At 62.4% G+C, this 18,372-nt stretch overlaps 4 pseudogenes; all 4 read left to right on the forward strand.

The window, feature by feature from the left end:
- The first annotated feature begins 3,425 nt into the window (after positions 1–3,425).
- LOC142875032 (uncharacterized) lies at positions 3,426–3,544 on the forward strand (annotated as a pseudogene).
- A 3,842-nt stretch (positions 3,545–7,386) lies between these two features.
- LOC142875213 (uncharacterized) lies at positions 7,387–7,505 on the forward strand (annotated as a pseudogene).
- Positions 7,506–11,345: 3,840 nt separating this feature from the next.
- On the forward strand, positions 11,346–11,464 carry LOC142875034 (uncharacterized; annotated as a pseudogene).
- Positions 11,465–15,304: 3,840 nt separating this feature from the next.
- On the forward strand, positions 15,305–15,423 carry LOC142875035 (uncharacterized; annotated as a pseudogene).
- Positions 15,424–18,372: the final 2,949 nt, after the last annotated feature.

An 18,372-nucleotide genomic window follows, 5' to 3' on the forward strand; every position in this document is an offset into this window, starting at 1 on the left:
CTCCACAGGCCTCCTTTTACTTTTCTCTTCGGATTCATTTTTTTTTTTTTTTTTTTTTTGAGACAGAGTCTCGGTTTGTTGCCCAGGCTAGAGTGAGTGCCGTGGCGTCAGCCTAGCTCACAGCAACTTCAAACTCCTGGGCTCGAGTGATCCTTCTGCCTCAGCCTCCCGGGTAGCTGGGACTGCAGGCATGCGCCACCATGCCCCGCTAATTTTTTATATATATATCAGTTGGCCAATTAATTTCTTTCTATTTATAGTAGAGACGGGGTCTCGCTCTTGCTCAGGCTGGTTTTGAACTCCTGACCTTGAGCAATCCGCCCGCCTCGGCCTCCCAAGAGCTAGGATTACAGGCGTGAGCCACAGCGCCCGGCCGGATTCATTATTTTTAAAAAGTGTCTCTTATCTCTATTATTGCATTTACTTTTCTCTCTCTTTTCAAGCAGATGATGGGAGTCCAAGTATTAAGGTGACATGTGTTGCCCGTGCCCCCCTCCCCCCCCCGTGTTCTTATTCATTTACCCCTCATGTTGTTCCAGCATATTGTGGGGGCACCAATGTTAAGGACGGGTGCGTTGCCCTCTCCCAGCCTCCCCCCTCGGGTCAGAGCTTCAAGTGCGCCCATCCCCCAGTCGGTGCGTACCCACCCCATTCCTAATGGATGTGTATGCCCATCCCCTCCCCCCACCCGCCCGACACCCACCCGAAGAAGGTGATTCCTCTGTGTCCACTTAGGTGTCCATCGGTTCGTACCCATTTGCTGGTGAGCGCGAGCACGTGGTGCTCGTGTGTCCATTCTTGGGATACTTGGCTTACTGGAACGGGTTCCAGCTCTGGCCAGGAGAACCACGAGAGGTGCCCCCTCACCGCTGCTCCTCATAGCCGAATAGCACTCCGTGGTGTCCACGCGCCACATTTTATTTACCCACTCGTGGGTCGATGGGCACTCGGGTGGCTTCCAGGTCTTTGCGATTGTGACTTGTGCCCTGACACTAACCCTAACCCTTACCCAGCCCGTCTCCTCCACGGCCCCTGCCTGACTGACTCCTTCCCGCCCGGCCTATCACCTGTCACCGTCCTCTGCCCCTGCCTGACACGCTCCTCCCCGCCCGGGCCGTCACCGTCCTCGGCCCCTGCCTGACGGGGCTCCTCCGTCGCCTGGGCCTTCCAAGGGCTTGGTGTGGACGCTGGTTCCAGGACGCCCTCCCAGGAACCCGGTAGCAGGGCGGCCGCAGCGTCTCGCGCAACCCAACCGTCCGCCGGCTGGCCGCCGTGGCTAAGTGGCCTGCGGGGGACGTGCTCCCGCTGTGCCGTGGGGGCCCAGCCTGGTGTCTTCTCTGAGGCCCCGCGGCTGCCGCTCCCCGCAAGGGGAGAGCCGCGGAGGTGGGGACCGCCTCCTCATGGGGACGTACACCCAGCTCTCCACGTCGGATTCCGGGGCTCTCTGTCCTGCCAGAAGGCCCAGCTGGCCTGCGGGTCCTCAGAGTGGCAAAAACATCCGAAAACTGAGATTGAGGGTCCGGTGGGTGTCTGCACTTTTGTGCTGGGCACCCCAGGGAGGCCCGGGGGCTGGCTGGACAACGCGGTCTGCTGGGCTGGGGGGGGGGTTTGGAGGAGCAACTGATGCCCTTTGCACTTTGGGTAGCAAGTGTCTGAGGTGTCTCTGGGCCCTGTGCCATGTGGGGGCGGGGGCGGAGGCGGGGTGGGAGGAGGAGGAGGAGGAGGAGGAGGAGGAGGAGGAGGTGGGAAGGGCCGTGGCCTGCAGTCGTGTTCCCCGGGGTGGCACAGCATGTGGCTTCTTCCACAGGCTGCTTGGCCTGGGCTCCCTGCACCTGGGCCTTTGGAGGACTGGCCCTGTGCTTGCCAACACTTCCTGCAGGGACCCAGAGCTGGGAGGTTGCATCTCTCAGCCCTGGGTCGGGCAGAGCCCCAGCGGGCCATGCCCACAACCTCTCTCAGCAGGGGTCCCCCAGAAGGCTCCTTTGGGACCAGGATTCTCTTGCGGGTGACTCTTTAAGGTCTGGCCCCTGGATGGAGGGGCACCAGGAGTAGAGGAGCAGGAAGGGGAAGGGGGTGGCCATGCGAGGGGACACTTTCAGGCCAAGTCCCAGCTTCAGTCTGATCCTCCTGGGAACCCCGGGGTGGACATCACACCTCCTGGTTGCCCCGCTCTGAGACAAGGAGCCGGGCTTCGCATTGCCACAGCAGCCAGTCGTGGGCTGAGGACACCTGGGGCGTTGGGAACTCCCTGGCTTCTCCTTGGTTTAACATCTGGAGCTGCTTGTGAATCGTGCCGCCACACACACCCGAGTGCAGGTGTCTTCTGCACAGACTGCGGGCCTCGCTCTTCTGAATGCCGCTAGCTCGCGACCCACCCACGGGTGAACCTGGTCAGGGTGCTTTCTCTCAGGGGCAGACTCTGATCCGGGCGGGCTACCGGTGTCTCTGTTTGCTCCTTTCTTTCTTCCACTTCGGGAAAGGCTTCCTTACTGGGTGTGGAAATCTCCTATGCCTTTCCTCGCCTATTCTGTCAGCTCTAAAATTCTCTTTCGGTTGCCACCCTCACAGATGGATTAGGAAACTCTTTGCGGTGCACTCATTAGTGAAATGACCTCAATGACGCTGGAATCCAATATCTAATCGCCAATTTTTAGCGAGTCCACACGCCAGGGTGGTCGGGGTCCAATGCAGCCCCGGCCAGGCCCAGGCCCCTTGGACTGGGCCACAGGAGGACACAGAGGAGGGTCCCGGCCCCCACGGTAGGTAGAGGTGCGGGCAGTTCTCCAAGGGCTTGGGTGTTTTCCAGAGGGAGGAGATGGAGGGGACTGATTTCTTCAGCGCCCCACAAACCACGCCACCCCACCCCACCCTTGGGACACATCCCGAGAGAGAGAGAGACGCCCCATACACTGGCTCCCCTCCCCCGTGCGCTGTGCCCCAGCCCTGGCCCGGGGGAATAGGCGGCCGCCGGGCCACAGGGTGGGGGGCGCAGCTGAAAGGGGTTGTGGGGGAGGGCCGCCCCTGGCTGGGGTCAAAGGGCGAGCGCCCCGCCCCTCCCGCCCGTGCGCAGTCAGCGGCCCCGGCGCGCTGGGGGTGGGGGGCGGGGAGGTGAAGGAGGCCAGGCGAGGAGAGGAGGGGGGCTGGAAGGGCTCCACCTTGGCGGGTCCAGCCGTGGAGGCGCATCTTGTGTGAGTGTGAGTGAGTGAGTGCGTGTGAGTGTGAGTGTGTGTGTATACAGAGACAGCCCCCAACCCCGGCCCGCCGCTCCCTGCCCGCCCCGCCTGTCACCCCCGTCCCTCGGAGCCCGCGGGACGCGGCCGGCGAACTCAACAGGCCCGACCCGGCGCGGGGCCTGGGGCGGGAGGAGGCGGCGGGGAAGCGCAGAGAGGCTCGGCTTCTTGAGCGGGGCAGGGGCGCCCTCCGCCGTCCACGGCCACACCACCCCGAACGCGCCCGATCCCGTCTGGTCTCGGAAGCTAAGCAGGGTCGGGCCTGGTTAGAACTTGGATGGGAGACCGCCCGGGAATACCGGGTGCCGTAGGCTTCTTCTTTTTTTTTTTTTTTGCCTCTGGTTCTGTCGCGTTTCTGGGAGTGCGGGGGCGGCCCGGGGTGGGGGTGACCCCCACCCTCAGCGCCCGCCGGCCGCGGTGCCTGGCGCCCCAGCCCGCACCGTGGGGCCTCCTCTTGTCCCGAGCCGTGACACCGCCGCCACGCGGCAGCATGCGTGGCTTCTGGACTGTCAGGTCTCAGACCAAAGGTCTGCTCTGTGGGAGCCGACACGCTGGAGGAAACCTTGAGAGTCTGAGAGGGGAGGGAGTTCCAGAAGAAGGCCAGGATGTCATTTTGAGGGAGTATGTGACCAGAACTCCTCCCGTTGCTTTTGGGGTTCTATGGGCTACACGTAGGAATCTTTGGTGGTGGCACCTGATGTTCGGGGATCCGGAGTCACACCCAGACCTGCTCCACAGGCCTCCTTTTACTTTTCTCTTCGGATTCATTTTTTTTTTTTTTTTTTTTGAGACAGAGTCTCGGTTTGTTGCCCAGGCTAGAGTGAGTGCCGTGGCGTCAGCCTAGCTCACAGCAACTTCAAACTCCTGGGCTCGAGTGATCCTTCTGCCTCAGCCTCCCGGGTAGCTGGGACTGCAGGCATGCGCCACCATGCCCCGCTAATTTTTTATATATATATCAGTTGGCCAATTAATTTCTTTCTATTTATAGTAGAGACGGGGTCTCGCTCTTGCTCAGGCTGGTTTTGAACTCCTGACCTTGAGCAATCCGCCCGCCTCGGCCTCCCAAGAGCTAGGATTACAGGCGTGAGCCACAGCGCCCGGCCGGATTCATTATTTTTAAAAAGTGTCTCTTATCTCTATTATTGCATTTACTTTTCTCTCTCTTTTCAAGCAGATGATGGGAGTCCAAGTATTAAGGTGACATGTGTTGCCCGTGCCCCCCTCCCCCCCCCCGTGTTCTTATTCATTTACCCCTCATGTTGTTCCAGCATATTGTGGGGGCACCAATGTTAAGGACGGGTGCGTTGCCCTCTCCCAGCCTCCCCCCTCGGGTCAGAGCTTCAAGTGCGCCCATCCCCCAGTCGGTGCGTACCCACCCCATTCCTAATGGATGTGTATGCCCATCCCCTCCCCCCACCCGCCCGACACCCACCCGAAGAAGGTGATTCCTCTGTGTCCACTTAGGTGTCCATCGGTTCGTACCCATTTGCTGGTGAGCGCGAGCACGTGGTGCTCGTGTGTCCATTCTTGGGATACTTGGCTTACTGGAACGGGTTCCAGCTCTGGCCAGGAGAACCACGAGAGGTGCCCCCTCACCGCTGCTCCTCATAGCCGAATAGCACTCCGTGGTGTCCACGCGCCACATTTTATTTACCCACTCGTGGGTCGATGGGCACTCGGGTGGCTTCCAGGTCTTTGCGATTGTGACTTGTGCCCTGACACTAACCCTAACCCTTACCCAGCCCGTCTCCTCCACGGCCCCTGCCTGACTGACTCCTTCCCGCCCGGCCTATCACCTGTCACCGTCCTCTGCCCCTGCCTGACACGCTCCTCCCCGCCCGGGCCGTCACCGTCCTCGGCCCCTGCCTGACGGGGCTCCTCCGTCGCCTGGGCCTTCCAAGGGCTTGGTGTGGACGCTGGTTCCAGGACGCCCTCCCAGGAACCCGGTAGCAGGGCGGCCGCAGCGTCTCGCGCAACCCAACCGTCCGCCGGCTGGCCGCCGTGGCTAAGTGGCCTGCGGGGGACGTGCTCCCGCTGTGCCGTGGGGGCCCAGCCTGGTGTCTTCTCTGAGGCCCCGCGGCTGCCGCTCCCCGCAAGGGGAGAGCCGCGGAGGTGGGGACCGCCTCCTCATGGGGACGTACACCCAGCTCTCCACGTCGGATTCCGGGGCTCTCTGTCCTGCCAGAAGGCCCAGCTGGCCTGCGGGTCCTCAGAGTGGCAAAAACATCCGAAAACTGAGATTGAGGGTCCGGTGGGTGTCTGCACTTTTGTGCTGGGCACCCCAGGGAGGCCCGGGGGCTGGCTGGACAACGCGGTCTGCTGGGCTGGGGGGGGGGTTTGGAGGAGCAACTGATGCCCTTTGCACTTTGGGTAGCAAGTGTCTGAGGTGTCTCTGGGCCCTGTGCCATGTGGGGGCGGGGGCGGAGGCGGGGTGGGAGGAGGAGGAGGAGGAGGAGGAGGAGGAGGAGGAGGTGGGAAGGGCCGTGGCCTGCAGTCGTGTTCCCCGGGGTGGCACAGCATGTGGCTTCTTCCACAGGCTGCTTGGCCTGGGCTCCCTGCACCTGGGCCTTTGGAGGACTGGCCCTGTGCTTGCCAACACTTCCTGCAGGGACCCAGAGCTGGGAGGTTGCATCTCTCAGCCCTGGGTCGGGCAGAGCCCCAGCGGGCCATGCCCACAACCTCTCTCAGCAGGGGTCCCCCAGAAGGCTCCTTTGGGACCAGGATTCTCTTGCGGGTGACTCTTTAAGGTCTGGCCCCTGGATGGAGGGGCACCAGGAGTAGAGGAGCAGGAAGGGGAAGGGGGTGGCCATGCGAGGGGACACTTTCAGGCCAAGTCCCAGCTTCAGTCTGATCCTCCTGGGAACCCCGGGGTGGACATCACACCTCCTGGTTGCCCCGCTCTGAGACAAGGAGCCGGGCTTCGCATTGCCACAGCAGCCAGTCGTGGGCTGAGGACACCTGGGGCGTTGGGAACTCCCTGGCTTCTCCTTGGTTTAACATCTGGAGCTGCTTGTGAATCGTGCCGCCACACACACCCGAGTGCAGGTGTCTTCTGCACAGACTGCGGGCCTCGCTCTTCTGAATGCCGCTAGCTCGCGACCCACCCACGGGTGAACCTGGTCAGGGTGCTTTCTCTCAGGGGCAGACTCTGATCCGGGCGGGCTACCGGTGTCTCTGTTTGCTCCTTTCTTTCTTCCACTTCGGGAAAGGCTTCCTTACTGGGTGTGGAAATCTCCTATGCCTTTCCTCGCCTATTCTGTCAGCTCTAAAATTCTCTTTCGGTTGCCACCCTCACAGATGGATTAGGAAACTCTTTGCGGTGCACTCATTAGTGAAATGACCTCAATGACGCTGGAATCCAATATCTAATCGCCAATTTTTAGCGAGTCCACACGCCAGGGTGGTCGGGGTCCAATGCAGCCCCGGCCAGGCCCAGGCCCCTTGGACTGGGCCACAGGAGGACACAGAGGAGGGTCCCGGCCCCCACGGTAGGTAGAGGTGCGGGCAGTTCTCCAAGGGCTTGGGTGTTTTCCAGAGGGAGGAGATGGAGGGGACTGATTTCTTCAGCGCCCCACAAACCACGCCACCCCACCCCACCCATGGGACACATCCCGAGAGAGAGAGAGAGACGCCCCATACACTGGCTCCCCTCCCCCGTGCGCTGTGCCCCAGCCCTGGCCCGGGGGAATAGGCGGCCGCCGGGCCACAGGGTGGGGGGCGCAGCTGAAAGGGGTTGTGGGGGAGGGCCGCCCCTGGCTGGGGTCAAAGGGCGAGCGCCCCGCCCCTCCCGCCCGTGCGCAGTCAGCGGCCCCGGCGCGCTGGGGGTGGGGGGCGGGGAGGTGAAGGAGGCCAGGCGAGGAGAGGAGGGGGGCTGGAAGGGCTCCACCTTGGCGGGTCCAGCCGTGGAGGCGCATCTTGTGTGAGTGTGAGTGAGTGAGTGCGTGTGAGTGTGAGTGTGTGTGTATACAGAGACAGCCCCCAACCCCGGCCCGCCGCTCCCTGCCCGCCCCGCCTGTCACCCCCGTCCCTCGGAGCCCGCGGGACCCGGCCGGCGAACTCAACAGGCCCGACCCGGCGCGGGGCCTGGGGCGGGAGGAGGCGGCGGGGAAGCGCAGAGAGGCTCGGCTTCTTGAGCGGGGCAGGGGCGCCCTCCGCCGTCCACGGCCACACCACCCCGAACGCGCCCGATCCCGTCTGGTCTTGGAAGCTAAGCAGGGTCGGGCCTGGTTAGAACTTGGATGGGAGACCGCCCGGGAATACCGGGTGCCGTAGGCTTCTTCTTTTTTTTTTTTTTTGCCTCTGGTTCTGTCGCGTTTCTGGGAGTGCGGGGGCGGCCCGGGGTGGGGGTGACCCCCACCCTCAGCGCCCGCCGGCCGCGGTGCCTGGCGCCCCAGCCCGCACCGTGGGGCCTCCTCTTGTCCCGAGCCGTGACACCGCCGCCACGCGGCAGCATGCGTGGCTTCTGGACTGTCAGGTCTCAGACCAAAGGTCTGCTCTGTGGGAGCCGACACGCTGGAGGAAACCTTGAGAGTCTGAGAGGGGAGGGAGTTCCAGAAGAAGGCCAGGATGTCATTTTGAGGGAGTATGTGACCAGAACTCCTCCCGTTGCTTTTGGGGTTCTATGGGCTACACGTAGGAATCTTTGGTGGTGGCACCTGATGTTCGGGGATCCGGAGTCACACCCAGACCTGCTCCACAGGCCTCCTTTTACTTTTCTCTTCGGATTCATTTTTTTTTTTTTTTTTTTTTTGAGACAGAGTCTCGGTTTGTTGCCCAGGCTAGAGTGAGTGCCGTGGCGTCAGCCTAGCTCACAGCAACTTCAAACTCCTGGGCTCGAGTGATCCTTCTGCCTCAGCCTCCCGGGTAGCTGGGACTGCAGGCATGCGCCACCATGCCCCGCTAATTTTTTATATATATATCAGTTGGCCAATTAATTTCTTTCTATTTATAGTAGAGACGGGGTCTCGCTCTTGCTCAGGCTGGTTTTGAACTCCTGACCTTGAGCAATCCGCCCGCCTCGGCCTCCCAAGAGCTAGGATTACAGGCGTGAGCCACAGCGCCCGGCCGGATTCATTATTTTTAAAAAGTGTCTCTTATCTCTATTATTGCATTTACTTTTCTCTCTCTTTTCAAGCAGATGATGGGAGTCCAAGTATTAAGGTGACATGTGTTGCCCGTGCCCCCCTCCCCCCCCCGTGTTCTTATTCATTTACCCCTCATGTTGTTCCAGCATATTGTGGGGGCACCAATGTTAAGGACGGGTGCGTTGCCCTCTCCCAGCCTCCCCCCTCGGGTCAGAGCTTCAAGTGCGCCCATCCCCCAGTCGGTGCGTACCCACCCCATTCCTAATGGATGTGTATGCCCATCCCCTCCCCCCACCCGCCCGACACCCACCCGAAGAAGGTGATTCCTCTGTGTCCACTTAGGTGTCCATCGGTTCGTACCCATTTGCTGGTGAGCGCGAGCACGTGGTGCTCGTGTGTCCATTCTTGGGATACTTGGCTTACTGGAACGGGTTCCAGCTCTGGCCAGGAGAACCACGAGAGGTGCCCCCTCACCGCTGCTCCTCATAGCCGAATAGCACTCCGTGGTGTCCACGCGCCACATTTTATTTACCCACTCGTGGGTCGATGGGCACTCGGGTGGCTTCCAGGTCTTTGCGATTGTGACTTGTGCCCTGACACTAACCCTAACCCTTACCCAGCCCGTCTCCTCCACGGCCCCTGCCTGACTGACTCCTTCCCGCCCGGCCTATCACCTGTCACCGTCCTCTGCCCCTGCCTGACACGCTCCTCCCCGCCCGGGCCGTCACCGTCCTCGGCCCCTGCCTGACGGGGCTCCTCCGTCGCCTGGGCCTTCCAAGGGCTTGGTGTGGACGCTGGTTCCAGGACGCCCTCCCAGGAACCCGGTAGCAGGGCGGCCGCAGCGTCTCGCGCAACCCAACCGTCCGCCGGCTGGCCGCCGTGGCTAAGTGGCCTGCGGGGGACGTGCTCCCGCTGTGCCGTGGGGGCCCAGCCTGGTGTCTTCTCTGAGGCCCCGCGGCTGCCGCTCCCCGCAAGGGGAGAGCCGCGGAGGTGGGGACCGCCTCCTCATGGGGACGTACACCCAGCTCTCCACGTCGGATTCCGGGGCTCTCTGTCCTGCCAGAAGGCCCAGCTGGCCTGCGGGTCCTCAGAGTGGCAAAAACATCCGAAAACTGAGATTGAGGGTCCGGTGGGTGTCTGCACTTTTGTGCTGGGCACCCCAGGGAGGCCCGGGGGCTGGCTGGACAACGCGGTCTGCTGGGCTGGGGGGGGGTTTGGAGGAGCAACTGATGCCCTTTGCACTTTGGGTAGCAAGTGTCTGAGGTGTCTCTGGGCCCTGTGCCATGTGGGGGCGGGGGCGGAGGCGGGGTGGGAGGAGGAGGAGGAGGAGGAGGAGGAGGAGGAGGAGGTGGGAAGGGCCGTGGCCTGCAGTCGTGTTCCCCGGGGTGGCACAGCATGTGGCTTCTTCCACAGGCTGCTTGGCCTGGGCTCCCTGCACCTGGGCCTTTGGAGGACTGGCCCTGTGCTTGCCAACACTTCCTGCAGGGACCCAGAGCTGGGAGGTTGCATCTCTCAGCCCTGGGTCGGGCAGAGCCCCAGCGGGCCATGCCCACAACCTCTCTCAGCAGGGGTCCCCCAGAAGGCTCCTTTGGGACCAGGATTCTCTTGCGGGTGACTCTTTAAGGTCTGGCCCCTGGATGGAGGGGCACCAGGAGTAGAGGAGCAGGAAGGGGAAGGGGGTGGCCATGCGAGGGGACACTTTCAGGCCAAGTCCCAGCTTCAGTCTGATCCTCCTGGGAACCCCGGGGTGGACATCACACCTCCTGGTTGCCCCGCTCTGAGACAAGGAGCCGGGCTTCGCATTGCCACAGCAGCCAGTCGTGGGCTGAGGACACCTGGGGCGTTGGGAACTCCCTGGCTTCTCCTTGGTTTAACATCTGGAGCTGCTTGTGAATCGTGCCGCCACACACACCCGAGTGCAGGTGTCTTCTGCACAGACTGCGGGCCTCGCTCTTCTGAATGCCGCTAGCTCGCGACCCACCCACGGGTGAACCTGGTCAGGGTGCTTTCTCTCAGGGGCAGACTCTGATCCGGGCGGGCTACCGGTGTCTCTGTTTGCTCCTTTCTTTCTTCCACTTCGGGAAAGGCTTCCTTACTGGGTGTGGAAATCTCCTATGCCTTTCCTCGCCTATTCTGTCAGCTCTAAAATTCTCTTTCGGTTGCCACCCTCACAGATGGATTAGGAAACTCTTTGCGGTGCACTCATTAGTGAAATGACCTCAATGACGCTGGAATCCAATATCTAATCGCCAATTTTTAGCGAGTCCACACGCCAGGGTGGTCGGGGTCCAATGCAGCCCCGGCCAGGCCCAGGCCCCTTGGACTGGGCCACAGGAGGACACAGAGGAGGGTCCCGGCCCCCACGGTAGGTAGAGGTGCGGGCAGTTCTCCAAGGGCTTGGGTGTTTTCCAGAGGGAGGAGATGGAGGGGACTGATTTCTTCAGCGCCCCACAAACCACGCCACCCCACCCCACCCTTGGGACACATCCCGAGAGAGAGAGAGACGCCCCATACACTGGCTCCCCTCCCCCGTGCGCTGTGCCCCAGCCCTGGCCCGGGGGAATAGGCGGCCGCCGGGCCACAGGGTGGGGGGCGCAGCTGAAAGGGGTTGTGGGGGAGGGCCGCCCCTGGCTGGGGTCAAAGGGCGAGCGCCCCGCCCCTCCCGCCCGTGCGCAGTCAGCGGCCCCGGCGCGCTGGGGGTGGGGGGCGGGGAGGTGAAGGAGGCCAGGCGAGGAGAGGAGGGGGGCTGGAAGGGCTCCACCTTGGCGGGTCCAGCCGTGGAGGCGCATCTTGTGTGAGTGTGAGTGAGTGAGTGCGTGTGAGTGTGAGTGTGTGTGTATACAGAGACAGCCCCCAACCCCGGCCCGCCGCTCCCTGCCCGCCCCGCCTGTCACCCCCGTCCCTCGGAGCCCGCGGGACGCGGCCGGCGAACTCAACAGGCCCGACCCGGCGCGGGGCCTGGGGCGGGAGGAGGCGGCGGGGAAGCGCAGAGAGGCTCGGCTTCTTGAGCGGGGCAGGGGCGCCCTCCGCCGTCCACGGCCACACCACCCCGAACGCGCCCGATCCCGTCTGGTCTCGGAAGCTAAGCAGGGTCGGGCCTGGTTAGAACTTGGATGGGAGACCGCCCGGGAATACCGGGTGCCGTAGGCTTCTTCTTTTTTTTTTTTTTTGCCTCTGGTTCTGTCGCGTTTCTGGGAGTGCGGGGGCGGCCCGGGGTGGGGGTGACCCCCACCCTCAGCGCCCGCCGGCCGCGGTGCCTGGCGCCCCAGCCCGCACCGTGGGGCCTCCTCTTGTCCCGAGCCGTGACACCGCCGCCACGCGGCAGCATGCGTGGCTTCTGGACTGTCAGGTCTCAGACCAAAGGTCTGCTCTGTGGGAGCCGACACGCTGGAGGAAACCTTGAGAGTCTGAGAGGGGAGGGAGTTCCAGAAGAAGGCCAGGATGTCATTTTGAGGGAGTATGTGACCAGAACTCCTCCCGTTGCTTTTGGGGTTCTATGGGCTACACGTAGGAATCTTTGGTGGTGGCACCTGATGTTCGGGGATCCGGAGTCACACCCAGACCTGCTCCACAGGCCTCCTTTTACTTTTCTCTTCGGATTCATTTTTTTTTTTTTTTTTTTTTGAGACAGAGTCTCGGTTTGTTGCCCAGGCTAGAGTGAGTGCCGTGGCGTCAGCCTAGCTCACAGCAACTTCAAACTCCTGGGCTCGAGTGATCCTTCTGCCTCAGCCTCCCGGGTAGCTGGGACTGCAGGCATGCGCCACCATGCCCCGCTAATTTTTTATATATATATCAGTTGGCCAATTAATTTCTTTCTATTTATAGTAGAGACGGGGTCTCGCTCTTGCTCAGGCTGGTTTTGAACTCCTGACCTTGAGCAATCCGCCCGCCTCGGCCTCCCAAGAGCTAGGATTACAGGCGTGAGCCACAGCGCCCGGCCGGATTCATTATTTTTAAAAAGTGTCTCTTATCTCTATTATTGCATTTACTTTTCTCTCTCTTTTCAAGCAGATGATGGGAGTCCAAGTATTAAGGTGACATGTGTTGCCCGTGCCCCCCTCCCCCCCCCGTGTTCTTATTCATTTACCCCTCATGTTGTTCCAGCATATTGTGGGGGCACCAATGTTAAGGACGGGTGCGTTGCCCTCTCCCAGCCTCCCCCCTCGGGTCAGAGCTTCAAGTGCGCCCATCCCCCAGTCGGTGCGTACCCACCCCATTCCTAATGGATGTGTATGCCCATCCCCTCCCCCCACCCGCCCGACACCCACCCGAAGAAGGTGATTCCTCTGTGTCCACTTAGGTGTCCATCGGTTCGTACCCATTTGCTGGTGAGCGCGAGCACGTGGTGCTCGTGTGTCCATTCTTGGGATACTTGGCTTACTGGAACGGGTTCCAGCTCTGGCCAGGAGAACCACGAGAGGTGCCCCCTCACCGCTGCTCCTCATAGCCGAATAGCACTCCGTGGTGTCCACGCGCCACATTTTATTTACCCACTCGTGGGTCGATGGGCACTCGGGTGGCTTCCAGGTCTTTGCGATTGTGACTTGTGCCCTGACACTAACCCTAACCCTTACCCAGCCCGTCTCCTCCACGGCCCCTGCCTGACTGACTCCTTCCCGCCCGGCCTATCACCTGTCACCGTCCTCTGCCCCTGCCTGACACGCTCCTCCCCGCCCGGGCCGTCACCGTCCTCGGCCCCTGCCTGACGGGGCTCCTCCGTCGCCTGGGCCTTCCAAGGGCTTGGTGTGGACGCTGGTTCCAGGACGCCCTCCCAGGAACCCGGTAGCAGGGCGGCCGCAGCGTCTCGCGCAACCCAACCGTCCGCCGGCTGGCCGCCGTGGCTAAGTGGCCTGCGGGGGACGTGCTCCCGCTGTGCCGTGGGGGCCCAGCCTGGTGTCTTCTCTGAGGCCCCGCGGCTGCCGCTCCCCGCAAGGGGAGAGCCGCGGAGGTGGGGACCGCCTCCTCATGGGGACGTACACCCAGCTCTCCACGTCGGATTCCGGGGCTCTCTGTCCTGCCAGAAGGCCCAGCTGGCCTGCGGGTCCTCAGAGTGGCAAAAACATCCGAAAACTGAGATTGAGGGTCCGGTGGGTGTCTGCACTTTTGTGCTGGGCACCCCAGGGAGGCCCGGGGGCTGGCTGGACAACGCGGTCTGCTGGGCTGGGGGGGGGGTTTGGAGGAGCAACTGATGCCCTTTGCACTTTGGGTAGCAAGTGTCTGAGGTGTCTCTGGGCCCTGTGCCATGTGGGGGCGGGGGCGGAGGCGGGGTGGGAGGAGGAGGAGGAGGAGGAGGAGGAGGAGGAGGAGGTGGGAAGGGCCGTGGCCTGCAGTCGTGTTCCCCGGGGTGGCACAGCATGTGGCTTCTTCCACAGGCTGCTTGGCCTGGGCTCCCTGCACCTGGGCCTTTGGAGGACTGGCCCTGTGCTTGCCAACACTTCCTGCAGGGACCCAGAGCTGGGAGGTTGCATCTCTCAGCCCTGGGTCGGGCAGAGCCCCAGCGGGCCATGCCCACAACCTCTCTCAGCAGGGGTCCCCCAGAAGGCTCCTTTGGGACCAGGATTCTCTTGCGGGTGACTCTTTAAGGTCTGGCCCCTGGATGGAGGGGCACCAGGAGTAGAGGAGCAGGAAGGGGAAGGGGGTGGCCATGCGAGGGGACACTTTCAGGCCAAGTCCCAGCTTCAGTCTGATCCTCCTGGGAACCCCGGGGTGGACATCACACCTCCTGGTTGCCCCGCTCTGAGACAAGGAGCCGGGCTTCGCATTGCCACAGCAGCCAGTCGTGGGCTGAGGACACCTGGGGCGTTGGGAACTCCCTGGCTTCTCCTTGGTTTAACATCTGGAGCTGCTTGTGAATCGTGCCGCCACACACACCCGAGTGCAGGTGTCTTCTGCACAGACTGCGGGCCTCGCTCTTCTGAATGCCGCTAGCTCGCGACCCACCCACGGGTGAACCTGGTCAGGGTACTTTCTCTCAGGGGCAGACTCTGATCCGGGCGGGCTACCGGTGTCTCTGTTTGCTCCTTTCTTTCTTCCACTTCGGGAAAGGCTTCCTTACTGGGTGTGGAAATCTCCTATGCCTTTCCTCGCCTATTCTGTCAGCTCTAAAATTCTCTTTCGGTTGCCACCCTCACAGATGGATTAGGAAACTCTTTGCGGTGCACTCATTAGTGAAATGACCTCAATGACGCTGGAATCCAATATCTAATCGCCAATTTTTAGCGAGTCCACACGCCAGGGTGGTCGGGGTCCAATGCAGCCCCGGCCAGGCCCAGGCCCCTTGGACTGGGCCACAGGAGGACACAGAGGAGGGTCCCGGCCCCCACGGTAGGTAGAGGTGCGGGCAGTTCTCCAAGGGCTTGGGTGTTTTCCAGAGGGAGGAGATGGAGGGGACTGATTTCTTCAGCGCCCCACAAACCACGCCACCCCACCCCACCCTTGGGACACATCCCGAGAGAGAGAGAGACGCCCCATACACTGGCTCCCCTCCCCCGTGCGCTGTGCCCCAGCCCTGGCCCGGGGGAATAGGCGGCCGCCGGGCCACAGGGTGGGGGGCGCAGCTGAAAGGGGTTGTGGGGGAGGGCCGCCCCTGGCTGGGGTCAAAGGGCGAGCGCCCCGCCCCTCCCGCCCGTGCGCAGTCAGCGGCCCCGGCGCGCTGGGGGTGGGGGGCGGGGAGGTGAAGGAGGCCAGGCGAGGAGAGGAGGGGGGCTGGAAGGGCTCCACCTTGGCGGGTCCAGCCGTGGAGGCGCATCTTGTGTGAGTGTGAGTGAGTGAGTGCGTGTGAGTGTGAGTGTGTGTGTATACAGAGACAGCCCCCAACCCCGGCCCGCCGCTCCCTGCCCGCCCCGCCTGTCACCCCCGTCCCTCGGAGCCCGCGGGACGCGGCCGGCGAACTCAACAGGCCCGACCCGGCGCGGGGCCTGGGGCGGGAGGAGGCGGCGGGGAAGCGCAGAGAGGCTCGGCTTCTTGAGCGGGGCAGGGGCGCCCTCCGCCGTCCACGGCCACACCACCCCGAACGCGCCCGATCCCGTCTGGTCTCGGAAGCTAAGCAGGGTCGGGCCTGGTTAGAACTTGGATGGGAGACCGCCCGGGAATACCGGGTGCCGTAGGCTTCTTCTTTTTTTTTTTTTTTGCCTCTGGTTCTGTCGCGTTTCTGGGAGTGCGGGGGCGGCCCGGGGTGGGGGTGACCCCCACCCTCAGCGCCCGCCGGCCGCGGTGCCTGGCGCCCCAGCCCGCACCGTGGGGCCTCCTCTTGTCCCGAGCCGTGACACCGCCGCCACGCGGCAGCATGCGTGGCTTCTGGACTGTCAGGTCTCAGACCAAAGGTCTGCTCTGTGGGAGCCGACACGCTGGAGGAAACCTTGAGAGTCTGAGAGGGGAGGGAGTTCCAGAAGAAGGCCAGGATGTCATTTTGAGGGAGTATGTGACCAGAACTCCTCCCGTTGCTTTTGGGGTTCTATGGGCTACACGTAGGAATCTTTGGTGGTGGCACCTGATGTTCGGGGATCCGGAGTCACACCCAGACCTGCTCCACAGGCCTCCTTTTACTTTTCTCTTCGGATTCATTTTTTTTTTTTTTTTTTTTGAGACAGAGTCTCGGTTTGTTGCCCAGGCTAGAGTGAGTGCCGTGGCGTCAGCCTAGCTCACAGCAACTTCAAACTCCTGGGCTCGAGTGATCCTTCTGCCTCAGCCTCCCGGGTAGCTGGGACTGCAGGCATGCGCCACCATGCCCCGCTAATTTTTTATATATATATCAGTTGGCCAATTAATTTCTTTCTATTTATAGTAGAGACGGGGTCTCGCTCTTGCTCAGGCTGGTTTTGAACTCCTGACCTTGAGCAATCCGCCCGCCTCGGCCTCCCAAGAGCTAGGATTACAGGCGTGAGCCACAGCGCCCGGCCGGATTCATTATTTTTAAAAAGTGTCTCTTATCTCTATTATTGCATTTACTTTTCTCTCTCTTTTCAAGCAGATGATGGGAGTCCAAGTATTAAGGTGACATGTGTTGCCCGTGCCCCCCTCCCCCCCCCCGTGTTCTTATTCATTTACCCCTCATGTTGTTCCAGCATATTGTGGGGGCACCAATGTTAAGGACGGGTGCGTTGCCCTCTCCCAGCCTCCCCCCTCGGGTCAGAGCTTCAAGTGCGCCCATCCCCCAGTCGGTGCGTACCCACCCCATTCCTAATGGATGTGTATGCCCATCCCCTCCCCCCACCCGCCCGACACCCACCCGAAGAAGGTGATTCCTCTGTGTCCACTTAGGTGTCCATCGGTTCGTACCCATTTGCTGGTGAGCGCGAGCACGTGGTGCTCGTGTGTCCATTCTTGGGATACTTGGCTTACTGGAACGGGTTCCAGCTCTGGCCAGGAGAACCACGAGAGGTGCCCCCTCACCGCTGCTCCTCATAGCCGAATAGCACTCCGTGGTGTCCACGCGCCACATTTTATTTACCCACTCGTGGGTCGATGGGCACTCGGGTGGCTTCCAGGTCTTTGCGATTGTGACTTGTGCCCTGACACTAACCCTAACCCTTACCCAGCCCGTCTCCTCCACGGCCCCTGCCTGACTGACTCCTTCCCGCCCGGCCTATCACCTGTCACCGTCCTCTGCCCCTGCCTGACACGCTCCTCCCCGCCCGGGCCGTCACCGTCCTCGGCCCCTGCCTGACGGGGCTCCTCCGTCGCCTGGGCCTTCCAAGGGCTTGGTGTGGACGCTGGTTCCAGGACGCCCTCCCAGGAACCCGGTAGCAGGGCGGCCGCAGCGTCTCGCGCAACCCAACCGTCCGCCGGCTGGCCGCCGTGGCTAAGTGGCCTGCGGGGGACGTGCTCCCGCTGTGCCGTGGGGGCCCAGCCTGGTGTCTTCTCTGAGGCCCCGCGGCTGCCGCTCCCCGCAAGGGGAGAGCCGCGGAGGTGGGGACCGCCTCCTCATGGGGACGTACACCCAGCTCTCCACGTCGGATTCCGGGGCTCTCTGTCCTGCCAGAAGGCCCAGCTGGCCTGCGGGTCCTCAGAGTGGCAAAAACATCCGAAAACTGAGATTGAGGGTCCGGTGGGTGTCTGCACTTTTGTGCTGGGCACCCCAGGGAGGCCCGGGGGCTGGCTGGACAACGCGGTCTGCTGGGCTGGGGGGGGGGTTTGGAGGAGCAACTGATGCCCTTTGCACTTTGGGTAGCAAGTGTCTGAGGTGTCTCTGGGCCCTGTGCCATGTGGGGGCGGGGGCGGAGGCGGGGTGGGAGGAGGAGGAGGAGGAGGAGGAGGAGGAGGAGGAGGTGGGAAGGGCCGTGGCCTGCAGTCGTGTTCCCCGGGGTGGCACAGCATGTGGCTTCTTCCACAGGCTGCTTGGCCTGGGCTCCCTGCACCTGGGCCTTTGGAGGACTGGCCCTGTGCTTGCCAACACTTCCTGCAGGGACCCAGAGCTGGGAGGTTGCATCTCTCAGCCCTGGGTCGGGCAGAGCCCCAGCGGGCCATGCCCACAACCTCTCTCAGCAGGGGTCCCCCAGAAGGCTCCTTTGGGACCAGGATTCTCTTGCGGGTGACTCTTTAAGGTCTGGCCCCTGGATGGAGGGGCACCAGGAGTAGAGGAGCAGGAAGGGGAAGGGGGTGGCCATGCGAGGGGACACTTTCAGGCCAAGTCCCAGCTTCAGTCTGATCCTCCTGGGAACCCCGGGGTGGACATCACACCTCCTGGTTGCCCCGCTCTGAGACAAGGAGCCGGGCTTCGCATTGCCACAGCAGCCAGTCGTGGGCTGAGGACACCTGGGGCGTTGGGAACTCCCTGGCTTCTCCTTGGTTTAACATCTGGAGCTGCTTGTGAATCGTGCCGCCACACACACCCGAGTGCAGGTGTCTTCTGCACAGACTGCGGGCCTCGCTCTTCTGAATGCCGCTAGCTCGCGACCCACCCACGGGTGAACCTGGTCAGGGTGCTTTCTCTCAGGGGCAGACTCTGATCCGGGCGGGCTACCGGTGTCTCTGTTTGCTCCTTTCTTTCTTCCACTTCGGGAAAGGCTTCCTTACTGGGTGTGGAAATCTCCTATGCCTTTCCTCGCCTATTCTGTCAG

The sequence above is a fragment of the Microcebus murinus genome, chromosome 13 (assembly GCF_040939455.1).
Source record: "Microcebus murinus isolate Inina chromosome 13, M.murinus_Inina_mat1.0, whole genome shotgun sequence".
NCBI classification, from domain to species: domain Eukaryota; kingdom Metazoa; phylum Chordata; class Mammalia; order Primates; family Cheirogaleidae; genus Microcebus; species Microcebus murinus.